The sequence below is a fragment of the Haliotis cracherodii genome, unplaced genomic scaffold (genome assembly GCF_022045235.1).
Source record: "Haliotis cracherodii isolate W230 unplaced genomic scaffold, xgHalCrac1.p SCAF_7, whole genome shotgun sequence".
Taxonomy (NCBI): Eukaryota; Metazoa; Mollusca; class Gastropoda; order Lepetellida; family Haliotidae; genus Haliotis; species Haliotis cracherodii.
Window position 1 is genome coordinate 22,194,741 of NW_027266330.1, and position 16,904 is coordinate 22,211,644.

The following is a 16,904-nucleotide window of genomic DNA, read 5'->3' on the forward strand; positions in this document are numbered from 1 at the left end:
ATGTCAGTAGGTCTGGGAGACGACGAGGATTTGGGGGAGTCGGACTTCGAGTCGGACATATCAGTCCATTCTCTCGATTCCGACTCCGAGTCCGACTCCCAGGCTGAGATAAGCGGTAAGTAACATTAATTCATTTTCAGTAAATTGAGTATGTCAGTGGCGGGAATATGGCGGGAATATGAATTTGTTATGTTTTTGCAATTGTCGTAATTGTAGGCTAGATCTACTCGTGACAGTTGTGATGTTTCAAATGTTAGAATTATCTACCATACCATGATAGTCATAGTCGAAACAGCCAACGTCCTTGTTTAGTATTTCATGAAATATGAATCTTAGAAATGATTTGAAAGAAAGGCTCTCATGATAGTGAAGTTTTAACATGTCTACATGTGGCCTACACGTGCTTCTGGTGAAGTGCAGTGATATTAATGGAAAAATGTCTTTGTTAAAAATCAAAATTATCTTGAAGGACACACTAGTTCACACTTTGGACCTGAAGCCATATTTTTAAATGAGTTTAATGAGTCAGTCCTCATAAATCTAAAATGACATTCTGCACAGGAGGAAGGGAATGCCGAGCTCTTTCGTTGGGAAACGACCACCTAGGGGCTCGACAGTTGTGAGAAGACAGGGTCCACTGCTTGCAGTGCTCTTTTCAGACAGGAAGGTCTTCACAATCCTATCTACTATGGGTAGTCCAAGGTAAATTCAAAATATTAAATATATTTAATGTTCAACAGCGTTAGAAACTAACAGTTTCAGCCCTCTAGTCATTATAATAACATATAGCAAAACCCTTAAAGAAGGCACATTTCTTATAGTCCTTATAGGACTAGTGCCAATTTCTAATGCTGTTCAGTCAGTATGATTCCTACTCCAAGTGTCCATTTTCTTTCATACATGTACGCTTTGATGAGTGTCAATTACTTTAAATTTCCCATAAAGATAAAAAGAATATAGAGATTCTATGTACATGTTTTTAAAAAAATTAATATGAAATATTTTATTTACAGAATCGAAGATAGGCTTAACTCAAGGGGCCGGTCTGTCACTCTCCCCTCAGTCGATAGACTTTACAACACTCTAATGGGGGGAGTTGACCTTGGGGATCAACTCATTGGTGTCTATGATCCCCCCAAGTCCGCTCCGTGAAGCTGTGGACGAAAGTTGTAATCAACTTTCGTCTCACAGCATCAGGTAAGAATTATTTTATTTATTTGAAAATCAGAATAAAATAATTGTGTAACATGGAATTTAGGAATAACTATTTCATCACTACCAACTATACGGTCATAATCATGATAATATCAACCAATATGTAATGAACTGCATTAACTGAATACAATAACGGAATAATTTCGCATCTGTTACCACTTCCATTGTATATTCATTGTACTGAATAATCAACATGAACCTTATCTTCTGAACAGCTATTTCATAATGTTTGATTTTAATATTCAAACTCATTTCAGTTAAAGCATATCAGACATTCCTGAACACTCATGGCAGAACGACCACCCGTCTGGACTTCCACATGTCCCTTCTCCACTCACTCGTCAATAACACTCAGGTGAAGAAGAGGACTGGCAGGCCCAGGACCCAGCCTCCTTCCCGACGACTGACCGGACGTCACTTCATGGAAGTGCTGCCTGAAGGGAAGCGGAAACAGTGTGTTCTCTGCAGAAAGAGACAGAGGACCATCGATGGCTCCGCAGGAAAGGTCAGGACCTGGTGTCCTGACTGCCACGTTGGCCTCTGTGCACGCTGTTTCCGTCAGTATCACACAGCTGATCACATTGAAGAGTGAAAGGCTGTGTGTACTGGCATATGATGGAACATACACTCATGTTCCATCATATCAATCCTTTAAGCAGTTTCCCCATCTGTGACGCCAGAAACCTATGATTGTGGGTTCGAATCCCGGTTCGCCCCGATCATGTTTCTAGGTTTGTCAGCACCATACCCGTGCTCGTGGGTTTCACCGAAGTGGTAAACGTCTGAGACCTGCATCACTTCGGGCTTTCCTCCAATATTAAGCTGACACGCCGCGATATAACTGGAATAATGTTAAAAGCGGCGTTAAACCCAACTCACTCACTCACTCCCCATCTGTGTGCTTCATTGTAAATAACTAGTGAGCGAGTAGGACTGACGCCGCACTTGCAATATTCAAGCGACATCACAGCGAGATATTGTATATATGTACTCATTGTAAATTTTTCTTATGTGTGTATATATATTAAAGGATGATATTGTGAGAGAGTATGACGTACATATGTTCATATAATGTTCTCTTTTTATTGTACATGTAATTATTGTGTGTATGTAAGGATCTGTTCGTGAGTAGGACTTCCCACTGCATCTGCAATATTCTAGCAACAGCGAATCTTTGTAAATAGATAATAAATATATTGTATATATGTACTTATTGTAAATTTTATAATGTTAATTTTATAATGTGTGTATATATATTAAAGGATGGTATTGTGAGAGAGTATGACGTAACACCGTATTTGCAATATAACTGCAACATCATGGCGATTCATTGTAAATAGATCATTGTCTATTGTATATAATTATGTACTTATTGTAAATGAAATGCTATATATATATATACTTACTGTAAATAGAAAATGGATTTGTGTATATATTAAACGACATGTTGGTGCGTGAGTATTATTCAACGCCACATTTGCAATATTCCAGTTAATTCGTGGCGATTCATTGTATATCGATTATTGATCTTTTGTTCACAATTATGTACTTCATGTAAATACAGTGAGTATGATTAATGCCGCGTTCAGCAGTATTCCAGCAAAGATGCGGCACTTTTTAAAATTGTTATTGTACATAGTTTATATATTATTCACCTGTAAATACAATCAATAAATATGTATATATGGAGAGATTTGTACATGTGTCTTATATATCTTATTTAAACAGTTACAAGATTTGTGACTGATGATACTTTTCAAAAGATAAAATAAAGGACATTAAGGACAGTAAGTATAACAGTAAGGACCTTGGAATAAGAAATTATTTTTTCTAAGTTCTTCCCATTACAGCCATAAGAAAGTGGCTTATGAAAGTGTGGGTGTACCTCTTGAATATTAACAAAATGTTCAAAAATGTTCACAGATTATTCATGTATGCATTTGTAAGCATAATTTTTAATTATTAATTGATACATAGAAATCGATTCCTCAATGTTATCATAACCAATGATGTACATATATCTGCACATCTATAGAAGCTAAATGTTTTTTCTTCTAGTCCTTATAATGATAAACCCTTAAAAATTGCAAATTTCTACTTGTCCGTATTGTACCTCAACTATTGGTCAGTTTGGCAAGGACTACTGGACAAGTGCCAATTTCAACCGCTGCAACACATGCACGTCTTTGCCGTAACGTATTCTGATCAAGTTCGCTCAACTGACATAATGTAATCCATAAATTTTAGCGGTAAATGCCACGAGCAAGCGCGGACGTGAGAGAAGACAGCAAGCCGTGAACGAATAGTTACGGCTTGCGCTAATCTGAAATGTCCGTTTTCTTTTTTTTTTCAAATTCTTCATAGATCACCTTTTTCCAAATTTGTCAAACATTACCAGTTATACATAGTTTGATTTGTATTAAATGTCCGTTGAAATATACTTCGGATAATGGCATTCATAACAGCTAGTCTACACCTCGTCATGGAAATCATTCGTCAAAAAGTTTCCGACAGAAAGATTAATTATGGAGATCAATTTTGAATATACTTTGAACATTTCATGTCAAAAATAACATACACATCCAACTGACTGTAATAAATGTAACAGTTCCTTTTGGGTTTGTGATCAGTGGTTCCATGTCTTTAATACTGCTTGATGGTCACTCAGTGGCTGGTGATGTAAGCAGGGACGGAATTGGAAATCGGGAAAATATGACTAGATCGCAACGTTAGAATCTTTGATGAATCAATGCGTTTATCATCTACAAATTACGACAGATTTCAGACCATCACTAGACACTAAGCTATGCATACAAAATGATGTTCAAATATACTTACTATCTCGGTTGCTGTCAAAGATGTTATCCAAAGATGTTATATAAAAATCCAAAATCGCACCGCTGAACACGGTCGACGACATTTTGAAATATTCAAAACTAAAGCTGTCGACAACACAAAAGGCATTTTCGTATTGTTTCTGCTTCATGTGATTTTTTTTGTTCTGTGTTTGTATGATCGTTATTAGATAAAAATGAAAATAAAACAACGTTATTTAGGATTCATAAAGATACGAGACTAACTCATTCATTCGTCTGTATGCAAATTTCGTCGACGTGCAAATGGACATGTCCGCCATCGCCCGGTAGGAGTATTTTCCGTGAACTGATTTACATGAGCCGTGAGGAATACCTTTCGGTGCCAGATAAGTAAAATTATGCCATGCATAAGGGCATGATCTTTGCAGATTACCTAGTATAATTTTCTTACTAAAAAAATGAATAATGGCCGAAAAGAATAATGATTTATTGCAATGAAGAAAACACAACACTGCGTATAACTTTTATTTTGAAATGCGGTTTCGTTCTCTTCTTTTTAAAAGTACGTAATTTTATATTTCATAGTTAAAGTTACACATTACAATTTATATGAGCATGTAGGTAATAAACCACAGATTTTAGGGATAAGATTTAATTCCTTACTTATAAATAGTTTTTTTCATTATAATATGCATTATCCGACATGATATGCAAACGATAACGTTATAATTTCACTAATTTACGGACAAAATAGCGTCACACATATTTGAACAAATTCGTAATCGACGATTTCGCGGACGATTTTCCACAGAGATGTTTCATTTTCAACACGCTAATCGGGAAACAAACAGGCTTTCGCATAATATTAATATGTTTGGTTTTTACATTCGTGGAGATTTACAACGTGACAAGACGCACAAAGTATCCAGTGCGCAATGTCAACAAAACAGCCGCCATGGACATTTTGTAAAAAATCGTATATTCAATACGTTTGCCGAGCTAATAACTACTGGTAATCACGTTAATGCTTTACAATATTTACATAGACAGTTAGGGAAATGGTTGTACTGTTATAGTGTGAAATGTGAAAATTGTGGGTTTTACCGTTGTTACGTTACGTCGTGTTTAGACGAAGGTGTGCAGTTTCCAGAACGTCACTCGCAAATAAACTCGGCACAGCGCTAGTACACAGGCTATTATAAGTTGGCAGCCAGAGGGTTAAGGGAGGAAACTCCGGTCGCACATGTTTACCGCTTTTATGAAACTCACTACGTGCTACATTAGGAACGAACCCATGACATTGTTGCCAGATCTGCAACATAATTCTGAAAGCAAAAAGGGAAACACCAACATACCAAGCAGAAAATCGGTATATTTTGAGACGCCCCTCCTGTTTTCGTTCTCATCATTACGCTGAAAATATAATATAACATACATATATCTATATAGGCACAAGGTAGGTATCTCCGTGTGCAGCAATTGTGAATCCGATGCTCGGATTGGCAATGTCAAAGCAAGGTAATTTGACCAAGAACTTCAACCCAAGCTTCAGGTGTATCGATGATCTGATATCGTTCAATAACAATCAAATAGCCAATTCCCTTACACTGATTTACCTACCTGAACTAGAAATATAAAAGTGAGAAAATACTCTCTACAAGAATGTATGTCAAGAGGGATGACTTCAACTTTCCATGAGTCAACTTTCCCTTTATCTCGAGCAAAATGTCTCGACGGTGTCTATTTCACAGCTTTCGAGGTACATCCGACCATGCTTACTCCATGAAGATTGCAAACAGCGCCACGTGATTGTTCCTCAAAAATTGGTTTGGTCAAAGACCTCTGTCAGTACGATTTTTGTAGGACATGTGGAGGACATTTTCAAATTTGAGCATTAATGAAGCTTCAATTCGACGGAATTAGCCAACTGACACTGCTTTCAGCTGTTATTTCTTATGAATATGGAGAGAGCCTTGTCTCTTTTATTTGAATTTTATCAACATTGTGATAACATTCTGTGCAAGTGTTTTGCAAACTGTATTGAATTCTAAGTTTAAACCGACACCAACACACAGCCTGGTTGCTGTCATCTTCGTGTGTACAGAGGAGCTCTGTGGGGCGATGTTTGACTGTCAGGTGGAATATTTCCTTCTGTCTGACTGCATCCTTCTGGAGACTTGTGTCTGTGAGGTTGACCTCCCTCTAACATGTAGAGCATGATATCACCCCGCCAGCTACAGATGTCACACACGTCTCACACACAGCGTGTAGACAGGGCAGTAAGTAGGGGACTGGGCCTTTCAGGGTAAACTGCTGCTGACAGACAGAACACTTCGGGAAACTGTCCATTCTGAAGACAGAAAACTTGAATGAGTTGCCACTCGGATCCATATTGCACTTGCGCCAACATGAAATGGGCGCCCAAAGCATAGAAAGCAAGCCTTTGAAGGTTAAGCTCTACACTGCACATCACTTACAGTGAACAAAGCATTCGGATGTAGAAAAGCGCCATGTGTTAGACCGTTATAACCCAAACTGGAAATATACTCTCCCAGTCGATTTCAATCCTGTTTTCTACACATCGTTTGCCATAACAATATAATAATAACTACAGCACTGTAATATTTAATCTATAGTTGTACATGTCGTTATTGCAAGTACTTTTCGACCCCTGAAGATCCGGTGTGGAAAAAGTCTTCAGCAACCCATGATTGCCGTAAAAAACGACTATACTTGTCGTAAGAGGCGACTAACGGGATCGGGTGGTCAGGCTCGCTGACTTGGTTGATGCATGTAATCGTATTCCAGTTGCGTGGATCGATGCTCATGATGTCAATCACTGGAGTGCGGCGTTAAACCACAAACAAAATAATCAAATACTTTTCTATAAAATTTAGACATTGCGGTGATGCGGTCGTAAAATCAGAATCGATTATTTCCAGTTTATGGTATAATGTACCATACCTCAAATATCAAATTTTGTGTGTCAAATTCCTGATATTATACCAGACAAATCAACACGTACACTTTAAATAATTAAGTTTTTATTATCTCTAAGTCCACATCAAAGATGTCAAAAACAGTGTCCTCAACACAATGTACGGTTGCGTTAGCCTCGGTGGTTAAATAGAAAACATTTTTTATGTACCCCGGTTAAACACCTGTTTCTATCAACCAACTCATACCTGCGCACAGGTATACCGGCTCAAAGCTGATCAGTCCCTATTTTAATTTCGAGGGTAGGGTACCAACGATCTGTCTACAACAACGCAGAGGCGGTACGCAAACAATGAGAGATCCCTCGCCATACATATAGCGTGGGGCATTTTTTTCACACGATCACGATATGAAAGAGCGTTCTCAAACGTCATGGGGGGAGAATCAATAGTTATCCCCAACATTGATAGATCCCTCGCCATACATAAAATATACATTCACCTATAGCATATATAGCTATAGCTAAAGCGGCAGTATTTTCAAACGTGCCTACACGATGACAATCAAAGAAGCGATCTGAAATGTCATGGAAGAGAATTAATAGATGATTCCCACCTACATGTTGTCAATAATTGCCCAGTGTCAGCTGGTGCATATAAGCACACGACACGCTTCTATGCAGCGCAACATGACAGATCGTTATCTATGTACAAGATAACACTGTAACCAGGAGTTGCACACCCGGTTATAATTATCTATAAATACGTAAATTAAATGCAAGTATATTGATGTACATGAATTATATATTACTAAGAAATTGTTAACTTCACTATGAGATGAAATGACTCACGTTGTATACCTATATGTACGAGGAGCGCAGGTGGCGGCCAATTATATTTAATTAAATGGTTTTCCATAAAGAATGACAGGGTACACAGTACAGGGATCTCAGAGTCATGTAAAGAGTTAAGGTTGTTACGAGTCAGCCAAGATGATTAAGAGGTATTAGTGGGTAGCATTAAACTATACGAATTGTACAAGGGAGGGAACCAGTTTTACTCTTGTAATTGGAAGCTAGATCATATATTAAAGACTTAATAGATATGGTAAACCTGAATTCGAAGGTACGAGGTCAGAACCTCGGATAAGTCACAAAGAAGCTGGGTACTACTCAATCTTCATAACAGACTCACGTGTTGGTCAAACCTCGTGACGTCATAGTAATTTATCATTAGAAAAGTGTAAGGATAAAATGGGGTGGAAAATCATGATTCAGGAGAACGGTTTGCGGGACGCAAGTAGCTAGGTCAGAGGTCACTGCGCTCCTAAGTAATTCAGATTGCTGCCAGTACGTTTGTGCGGTATCTGTTTTACATTCTCCAAACCTGTCTTAAATAAAACCTATCGCATCTTGAAAACAAGTCGTTTTGTTCCTGCTGTGGTGCCTCCTGATTGCGAAGATCAAGAAAAAGGATCCAGGTTACAAGCTAGACAGATCACGAGCCGAAATTTTATGGTGCCGAGACCAGGATCTTTGAAAACAAATCTCCAGCCAGGAGCACCCCAGGAACTAAGAATATAATTAGGAAATCTCTCGAGGTAAGTTTTGCCCTAAATGACTCAATTTGGTCTGCTAGTATATAGTGTGTAGATTTTAGTTACAAAGAAATTAACTAACAAAGAGCGAAGTTAAGGTAATATATAGATATCAGTAAAATTGAAAAAGAAGGTAATTGATGGAAGTAGAATGAACCCCGGATCCAAGGACCCCAGATCTAAATTAATTAGCGTTGGAAGGTTTGCGGCTATTGTAGGTAGAATATGCCCGTTTAGCGCGGCGCTAATACAGCCTATTCAGAAGTTAAGCAGAATATGGGAGAAAGAACGAAATACAGTTTGCTAAAAGTTTGCTAAAAGGGCTAAGAAATGCGAGTTTAAAGTAGGTGATGCAGTATACTACTATGACCCAACCACCTTGTTGGGAGTGTCAGCAAAACTAACCTCAAAATGGAAACCATACTACAGGATAGTCGAACAGATTTCACCAGTGAATTTTAGGATAAGACACCAGATGACAGGGAAGACAAAATTAGTACACGCAGAAAATATAAGGGAGGCACATCCCGAAAATACTTGGGATGAGGAAAGGGAACAGTACCAACCGATACTGAATAAGGTTAAGGTAGGGAAGGCTAGGAAGGAATTACCGGTAAAACTACGAACACAACCCATTAGGAGCGCAAGGTTAAATGTACCTAACACCGGAGGTAGCGGGGACCATGGGAAGGGGGGAACAGAGCCGCAAGGTTACAGCTCGGGGGAAGAGAGTATGGATACTGACCCCGAGGCAGATTACGACCAACCGGCAGGTGCAAACGATGCACTTGTACGAGGTCAAGGACCTCTTGACCCGAACGAGGCTGACGCTGAGGAAACAAGGGCCATAAATAATGACGGACTTAGTCTAGACAGTGACAGTTCGTACGACACAGAAGACGAGTTACCGCTTGTGCATTGGTCAGCCGTTTCCCCTACTGAGAAGACTATAATCGTGGATAGTCCAATGTCATGTAGGGAAGGTCTGAAAAGGAGGGTGGTCTTATCCCCTCAGGTAAGCGAACAGGAAAAAAGGGCCAGAATGGAGCAGAATTATTCAGACAGTGAAACCGAAATAGAGTTCGACGATTCGGAGGACGTTTCAGAAACGGAGGACTCTGGACTAACCAGTAAAGTGATGAGACTGATAGGCCTATGGTAAAGGTCCCAGATGGCAAACTCACGGCTAAATTCAGTAAGTTGAATGGTCGGAGTAGGTACCTGATTTACTTGAACGCAAGTAATCACGGTTCAGGGCGAAGTCAGGAACGTACTGTCACGCCAAGACAAGTAAAACTACTGGTTATGTCTCTGCATACAAGTATAGTATGGCGGGATTAAGGGGGAACTATATATGTATCAGTCTATATAAAATGAATGACAGATGTGCTTGCATATATATATGACGTAATGAATGAATACAAACTTGTTTAAATTGTATGTTACAGATGGTTCTAGGGTATCTCTCAGTGTTAAGCTTTATAAGGATAATTGTATTAATGCAGTCAGTTCAACCAGGGAAAGCCTTAGCGGGAGTAAAATTTGTACATTTGAACGATGTGTACGCTTCTTATAGTACCTGGCTAATATCCTTCACAGTGGATCTTCGACCCTATGACCGACAACTGAATAAGATTAACGACAATATTCATAGTTTTCGGAATACGGTAAATGCATTAAAAATACCGACGAGCAAATACGAGGACGTGACTCAATACATACATAACAGCATTCGGGCCTTACTACAAAAAGAGAGCCAACAGATATTGGACAAATATAACAAGTTTAGAGTTTTGTATGGAAAACTACAAACTGTTACACGGACGCAAGGCGAACGAAAAAGACAGAAGAGAGCGCTACTGAATGTAGGCGGATTCCTGTCCCAACTATTCGGTACAGCAAGTCAGGACGAGATGGATAGAGTTAGGCAGAACATAAATTCCTTAAGAAATAGCCAGGAAAAGGTTATTCATGTATTAGAACGCAGCCTGACTATATTAAACGTTACGAATACAGACATTCAGGTAAACCGAGCAAGTATAAATAGGCTGGGAAATCTTACGGTTACTATGGCTACCAAAACTTATGATTTATACGACAAAATTAGTCTGGGAATGAAGCCAGTAATATCCTATACGGAAACCGTAGGTCAAATTCACGCCATGTTTCATTTGTTAAACAATGCAATTGACTCTCTGGGCGCGACTTTACAAGATATGTTTAATCAAGTGATAAGATGTATACAAGGACAGATATCTAGGACATTGATCCCTGAACATGCCCTACGTAAGGCTTTGTATACCCTGAAACGGAGGTGACCACCTACGCTAAGACTACCTTACGTGGTGAGCAAGGCTACCTTAAAATTGTATTATCAAAACTTCCAGACTACGCTTTTACCTGATCGAAATTCTTTCCATGTAATAGTGGCGATACCACTGCTACAAATTTCAGCGTACTTTGAATTATACAAAATAGTAATGGTACCTACTCCAAATCTAGTCGGAAATACAACTTACACCTTCCAAACCGAGACTGACTTTTTGGCGATATCACCTGATAAAGGAAAATACACGCTATTAGACAAAGCTGAAGTTTCATCCTGTGCAAAACGGGATATAGCGTATTGTCCCCTGATTGCGGCTACTTATGTTACCACGATGGTTCCAGTGTGTATAACCTCGCTGTTTTTACAAAAATCAGATAAAACAAAGGAAAATTGTGAAATCAAAATTAAACCTCCGTCAGACACTCCTATTATTAAATCTTTAGCGAAAGGCAAATGGTTGGTATATACTAAGGAAAGATTAGATATTGAATTAGCTTGTCTTCCTCCAAACTCCGATCTACCCACTACTATTTCAGTAGAGGCAGGGGCAAGTGTGATATCTATACCCATCCGATGCGCTGCACACTCGACTCATTTTAGCTTACCAGTTTATTTGAGGTCTGAGTCGCAATATAAAATTAGACCTAGTTTCCATAAGGAACTAAGTCTGGAAATGTATACAACGCTGTCGTCAAAATCCACTGCTAAATTAGTAACGACCACTAAGGGACCTACACAGTTTAAGATTCCACCGATAGAACCAGTTGATAACAGTGATGAATTACTGGATGAACTGGATAGTGCAGACGAAGATATCGATTTTAATAATGGTGTTCAGTCTAATCCATCAAGTACCTTAACCATTTCGTATGCCGTTACCGGCGTATGTGTAGTGCTTCTAGTTATACTTATACTAATTATTATATATTCAAGGAGTAAGTGTAGAAGTAGGGAAATTGCTAGCAGACAAAGTGATCATGAACGGGTAGAACTGAGAGAGAGAAACCCTAGAACCCACCGAACAGCTCAGGCAGAATTGATTCCTATGACCGAAACAACCACCACCACACGATCCCAAGAAGTTTCGCCTAGACCAGCTCCTCGACTAGCAGGTCAGAAGAGAAAACATTCACCGTTTTATCGGGAGAAGATAAGCGAAGAACGAACATCCCGCGATGGAAACTCTGATGAGGAGACCATGCATCTTACATCGGCACCCCTTGATGCACGCAGACAAAACCCAAATAAAGGAACAGGTTCATTCCGATTGGTGCAGTAACAACTACCAACTAAATGGCGGGAATTTCAGGGAATGGCGTGTTGCAAGTGGAGAAAGGCCTGTAACTAGAGGCTACGGTGTGGTTAATAATTGTGCAGCCAAAAGTGAATGTGTGGCTGGATTATTCGAGGATGAAGATAAAAGAAGGGATAGTGTATTCTAGTGTGAATAGGCCGAGAAATCCCTAAGAGACTATTCATCAATGCAGACCAAGAACTGTAAACTATTAAGTACCAAAAGAGACAAGTTGTGCTAATGGACTATGAGTATATGCAAGAAAATGTAATTGTAAATACATTTTCTTACCCTAAGAAAGGGAGGATTGTAACCAGGAGTTGCACACCCGGTTATAATTATCTATAAATACGTAAATTAAATGCAAGTATATTGATGTACATGAATTATATATTACTAAGAAATTGTTAACTTCACTATGAGATGAAATGACTCACGTTGTATACCTATATGTACGAGGAGCGCAGGTGGCGGCCAATTATATTTAATTAAATGGTTTTCCATAAAGAATGACAGGGTACACAGTACAGGGATCTCAGAGTCATGTAAAGAGTTAAGGTTGTTACGAGTCAGCCAAGATGATTAAGAGGTATTAGTGGGTAGCATTAAACTATACGAATTGTACAAGGGAGGGAACCAGTTCTACTCTTGTAATTGGAAGCTAGATCATATATTAAAGACTTAATAGATATGGTAAACCTGAATTCGAAGGTACGAGGTCAGAACCTCGGATAAGTCACAAAGAAGCTGGGTACTACTCAATCTTCATAACAGACTCACGTGTTGGTCAAACCTCGTGACGTCATAGTAATTTATCATTAGAAAAGTGTAAGGATAAAATGGGGTGGAAAATCATGATTCAGGAGAACGGTTTGCGGGACGCAAGTAGCTAGGTCAGAGGTCACTGCGCTCCTAAGTAATTCAGATTGCTGCCAGTACGTTTGTGCGGTATCTGTTTTACATTCTCCAAACCTGTCTTAAATAAAACCTATCGCATCTTGAAAACAAGTCGTTGTGTTCCTGCTGTGGTGCCTCCTGATTGCGAAGATCAAGAAAAAGGATCCAGGTTACAACACTGTGGAAGTGGGTCACGGTGGAGTTGCAAGTTCGATCGGTGGACTGGTAAGTCCGTTCTCGTTGTAAAACAAGTGAGTGAGTGAGTGAGTGAGTATGGTTTTACGGCGCTTTAAGCAATATTCCAGCAAAATTACGGCGAGGGACACCAAAAATGATCTTTACACACTGTGCCCATGTCGGGTCTGTGGCGACACGAGCTAACGCCTTAACCACAAGGCAACCCGACCGACCCTTGTAAAACGAAAGTAGAAATGTGATGTTGTCACATAATAATAATAATATCCAGGTTCTACAGTGTGTACCACATTTGGCGTTCCGATAGTATTGTGACATATACCTGCAAGTATTGACCCTGATTATTAAACAGTTGCCTGTGTCGCAGTGCGAGATAAAAAGCGGAAACAACACACCTACCTGAACAGATGACTTTCTTCACTGTGGCATAAAGGTCACTTCCGGTGATGACGCGAAAGTGCTTCCTTTCTTCAAGTGTGTTGGAACTGATACATGTTAACAATGTTATTGCTTTTATGCATACTTTTGACACAGACCACCAGGACAGTCTAAAAGCAAGGCCTAAAACAGTTAAAATAAAACAGACAAAAAAGCGGGTAACACTAAAAACGGATTGCCGAATATTAAAATGAATTGTGCGTGTCTGGGCAAATGTATCACTCACTCATTACTAAAACTATCTGACCACTGATTAAATACAAGACCAACCTCTTTTCATCGTTAAACCACACCCACTGCATAGTTTACCTCTGTTTGCACACATGAACCTTTAAAATCATTTTGACACCCAGCTCATCGTCATGTACATGCAAATACCACGTGTGTGTTCGCTCAGAGGTTCAAGGTTGACAAATCCGAGGGTCATCCGTTTTCAGATTGCATACAGCACGAATCGAAAAGGATTGTGATATCCCTGACGGTTATTTAACACCGGTCGTTATCAGCAGTTTTTCAATTATCGGTATGAATTAATGTAGGCCTGTGAAGTATCCATCTAACATTACTGTACAGGCCACAATCTGACATGCACTGGCTGGTACGTCGCATGAGAAGTCCACGTCATATCTGGCACGTACAGACAGGTTATATAATTTGAATAGTCAGGTGTGGCAATAGACATGAACCATCCTTCACAATTGAGGTGGTGAGGTGAAATGGTGTTTAACGTCGCGTCCAAGATATTGCATACACGTGTGTGTGTGGCTTCTTGTACTAGTCCGGACTTATGCCGATTTAATAGTGCTTGACCACTGAGATACCATGCCGCAGTTTAACATGAAAACCCCACTCAGAAACAGTTTGCAGACTCCGAGCTGACTAGGCCTGTGTAAGCCATTAATGCCGAGCGTCAGGCAGGGTAACAACAAGTACCATCTTGTAACGTCTTTTGGTATGACACGGTCGGGGATCGAACCTCCGACCTTCCGCTCGGACGCTCTACCACTCGACCACTGAAGCGGTGCCCTTCACAATTGACAGGGATGTCACTTCCAGGTGAGTCATTATCTCGGGGACATTGTACAGGTATATCAGCCTTGGGGCAGAAGTATTGATTAATAAATGAGTGTGATAAGATTACAGCCTTGAATAGTTATAATGAAACTTAGTTTATAATTAATTAATATCATATAAGTTAGGGGGTATACATCCATGAAAAATAACTGCATTGCATGCGTGTCACGGTATACGAGACGTGACTGAAGATCCATACAAATAGCAACACGAAATTAATATATGACTTTAAACATATAGTTTTAACAGAACCGAAATATGTCTTTTCATTGACTGTTGTGATACGTCCCAGGAAGTCTTACATTTAGATCTGTTTTTATTTCGTCAGCTTTCCTTAACAGCAATTCAAGGGAACGATCCAACGTGTCGTCATATATGTACTTTCAACAGGGGTGCCTAAAACCTTTTCGTCACGAAACACATGTCGCATGATTGCATGTTGGGTCAGTAGTGCGTTCGATAGAGTGAGTGAGTGAGTGAGTTGGGTTTAACGCCGGTTTAAACAGTATTTCAGTTAATGTCAGCTTAATGTGTGAGGAAAGCCCGGAGTGATGCAGGTCTCAGACGTTTAGCACTTCGGTGAAACCCACGAGCACGGGTATAGTGCTGATAAACCTAGAAACATAATCGGGGTGAACCGGGATTCGAACCCACAATCATAGGTTTCTGGTGTGCCCAAGGGACGCAACTCTGCACAGCGAATCGCGGCGCCTTAGACGACTGGGCCACCCTTGCCCCCTCGTTAGACAATAAGTCTGTTTCAACATGAGATCACGATCCGCCTTTTGTTTGTTTCACAGTTAGTTGAGTCGTCACTTTCTATATAGTGGGATTGTGGCTGACATCAAGTTATCAAAAAAATTCTGAAACATATGCACGTATATACAGGTAAACGTCACGCCCATGTATTGTGTGCAATGTTTGTCGTAAAAGGCGACTAGATTTATCGTAAGAGTTGACTGGTGGGATCGGGTGGTCAGGCTTCCTGACTTGGTTGATGCATGTCCTCTTATCCCAACTGCATGGGTCGATGCTCATGATGTCAGTGACTGGATTTTCTTGATTATTTAAAGACCGCCGTCATTTATTTGGAATATTGTTAACCAAAAAACAAAAATCTTGAATAAATAGTAATTAGCACTGCTTGAAACGCCAACCACATCAGGGAGAACATATATACTACTCAAAATTTGATAGGATCGTAGATATTTTTCTTAATAAAAATACAAAATAACTGCATAACTGGCAATATTGTGTTCAAGTGAAATCAAAAACGTCTCCAACACACGTGCACGTGCATTTCATGCCATGGGAAATGCGTTTCACATCACAGTTCATGCTTTTGCTACCATTGCACGATTTCCAATCAGGCAACGGTGTCTGATTCATTCTGAAACTGTAAACTCAATTGAGTGTTTACACTACGTTTATCTACGCAATGCCCCCCTCAACGTGTAAGGCGTCGCCTGACGACAGAACAACTGGGCAGATGTATTGGAATGCTTGATGCTGGCTATTCACAACGTGACGTTGCCAATGCACTAAACGTCAGCCAGAGCGTTGTAAGCAGGGCCTGGTCCCGACAGCAAAATTTTGGTACAGCAGCACACCGACATGGGGGTGGTCGTCAGAGGTCGACAACCCAACGCCAAGATCATTTTGTGGCTCTTCAGGCACGACGTCATCCCTTCTGGACAGCAACCAGCCTACGTAACGACCTCCTGAACGCCTCGGGGGTGAATGTGTCCACTCAGACGATACGGAATTGTCTTCACAATGCAGGTCTCTACTCGAGAAGGGCATGTGTCCGAATCCCCCTGACTGTTCGACACCGGCGGGAGCGATTGAAATGGGCTGAAGATCATGTCACTTTGACACGGAACGATTGGGTTCCAGTTCTGTTCACCGATGAGTCCAGGTATTGTTTGGACTTTACAGACAGGAGGCAGCGGGTGTGGCGACGACAACGTGAACGTTTCCATGATGCCAACATCAGTGAACATGACCGTTATGGTGGTGGTTCCATCATGGTCTGGGGTGGAATCAACAGAGATGGAAGGACAGATCTTCATGTCCTGGAGAGAGGAACAATGACGGGGGTGAGGTACCGGGA

The 16,904-nt window shown here is 40.2% G+C and overlaps 1 pseudogene; it reads left to right on the forward strand.

Moving 5' to 3' along the window:
- On the forward strand, nt 1–1,807 carry LOC139448736 (piggyBac transposable element-derived protein 4-like; annotated as a pseudogene).
- Nucleotides 1,808–16,904: the final 15,097 nt, after the last annotated feature.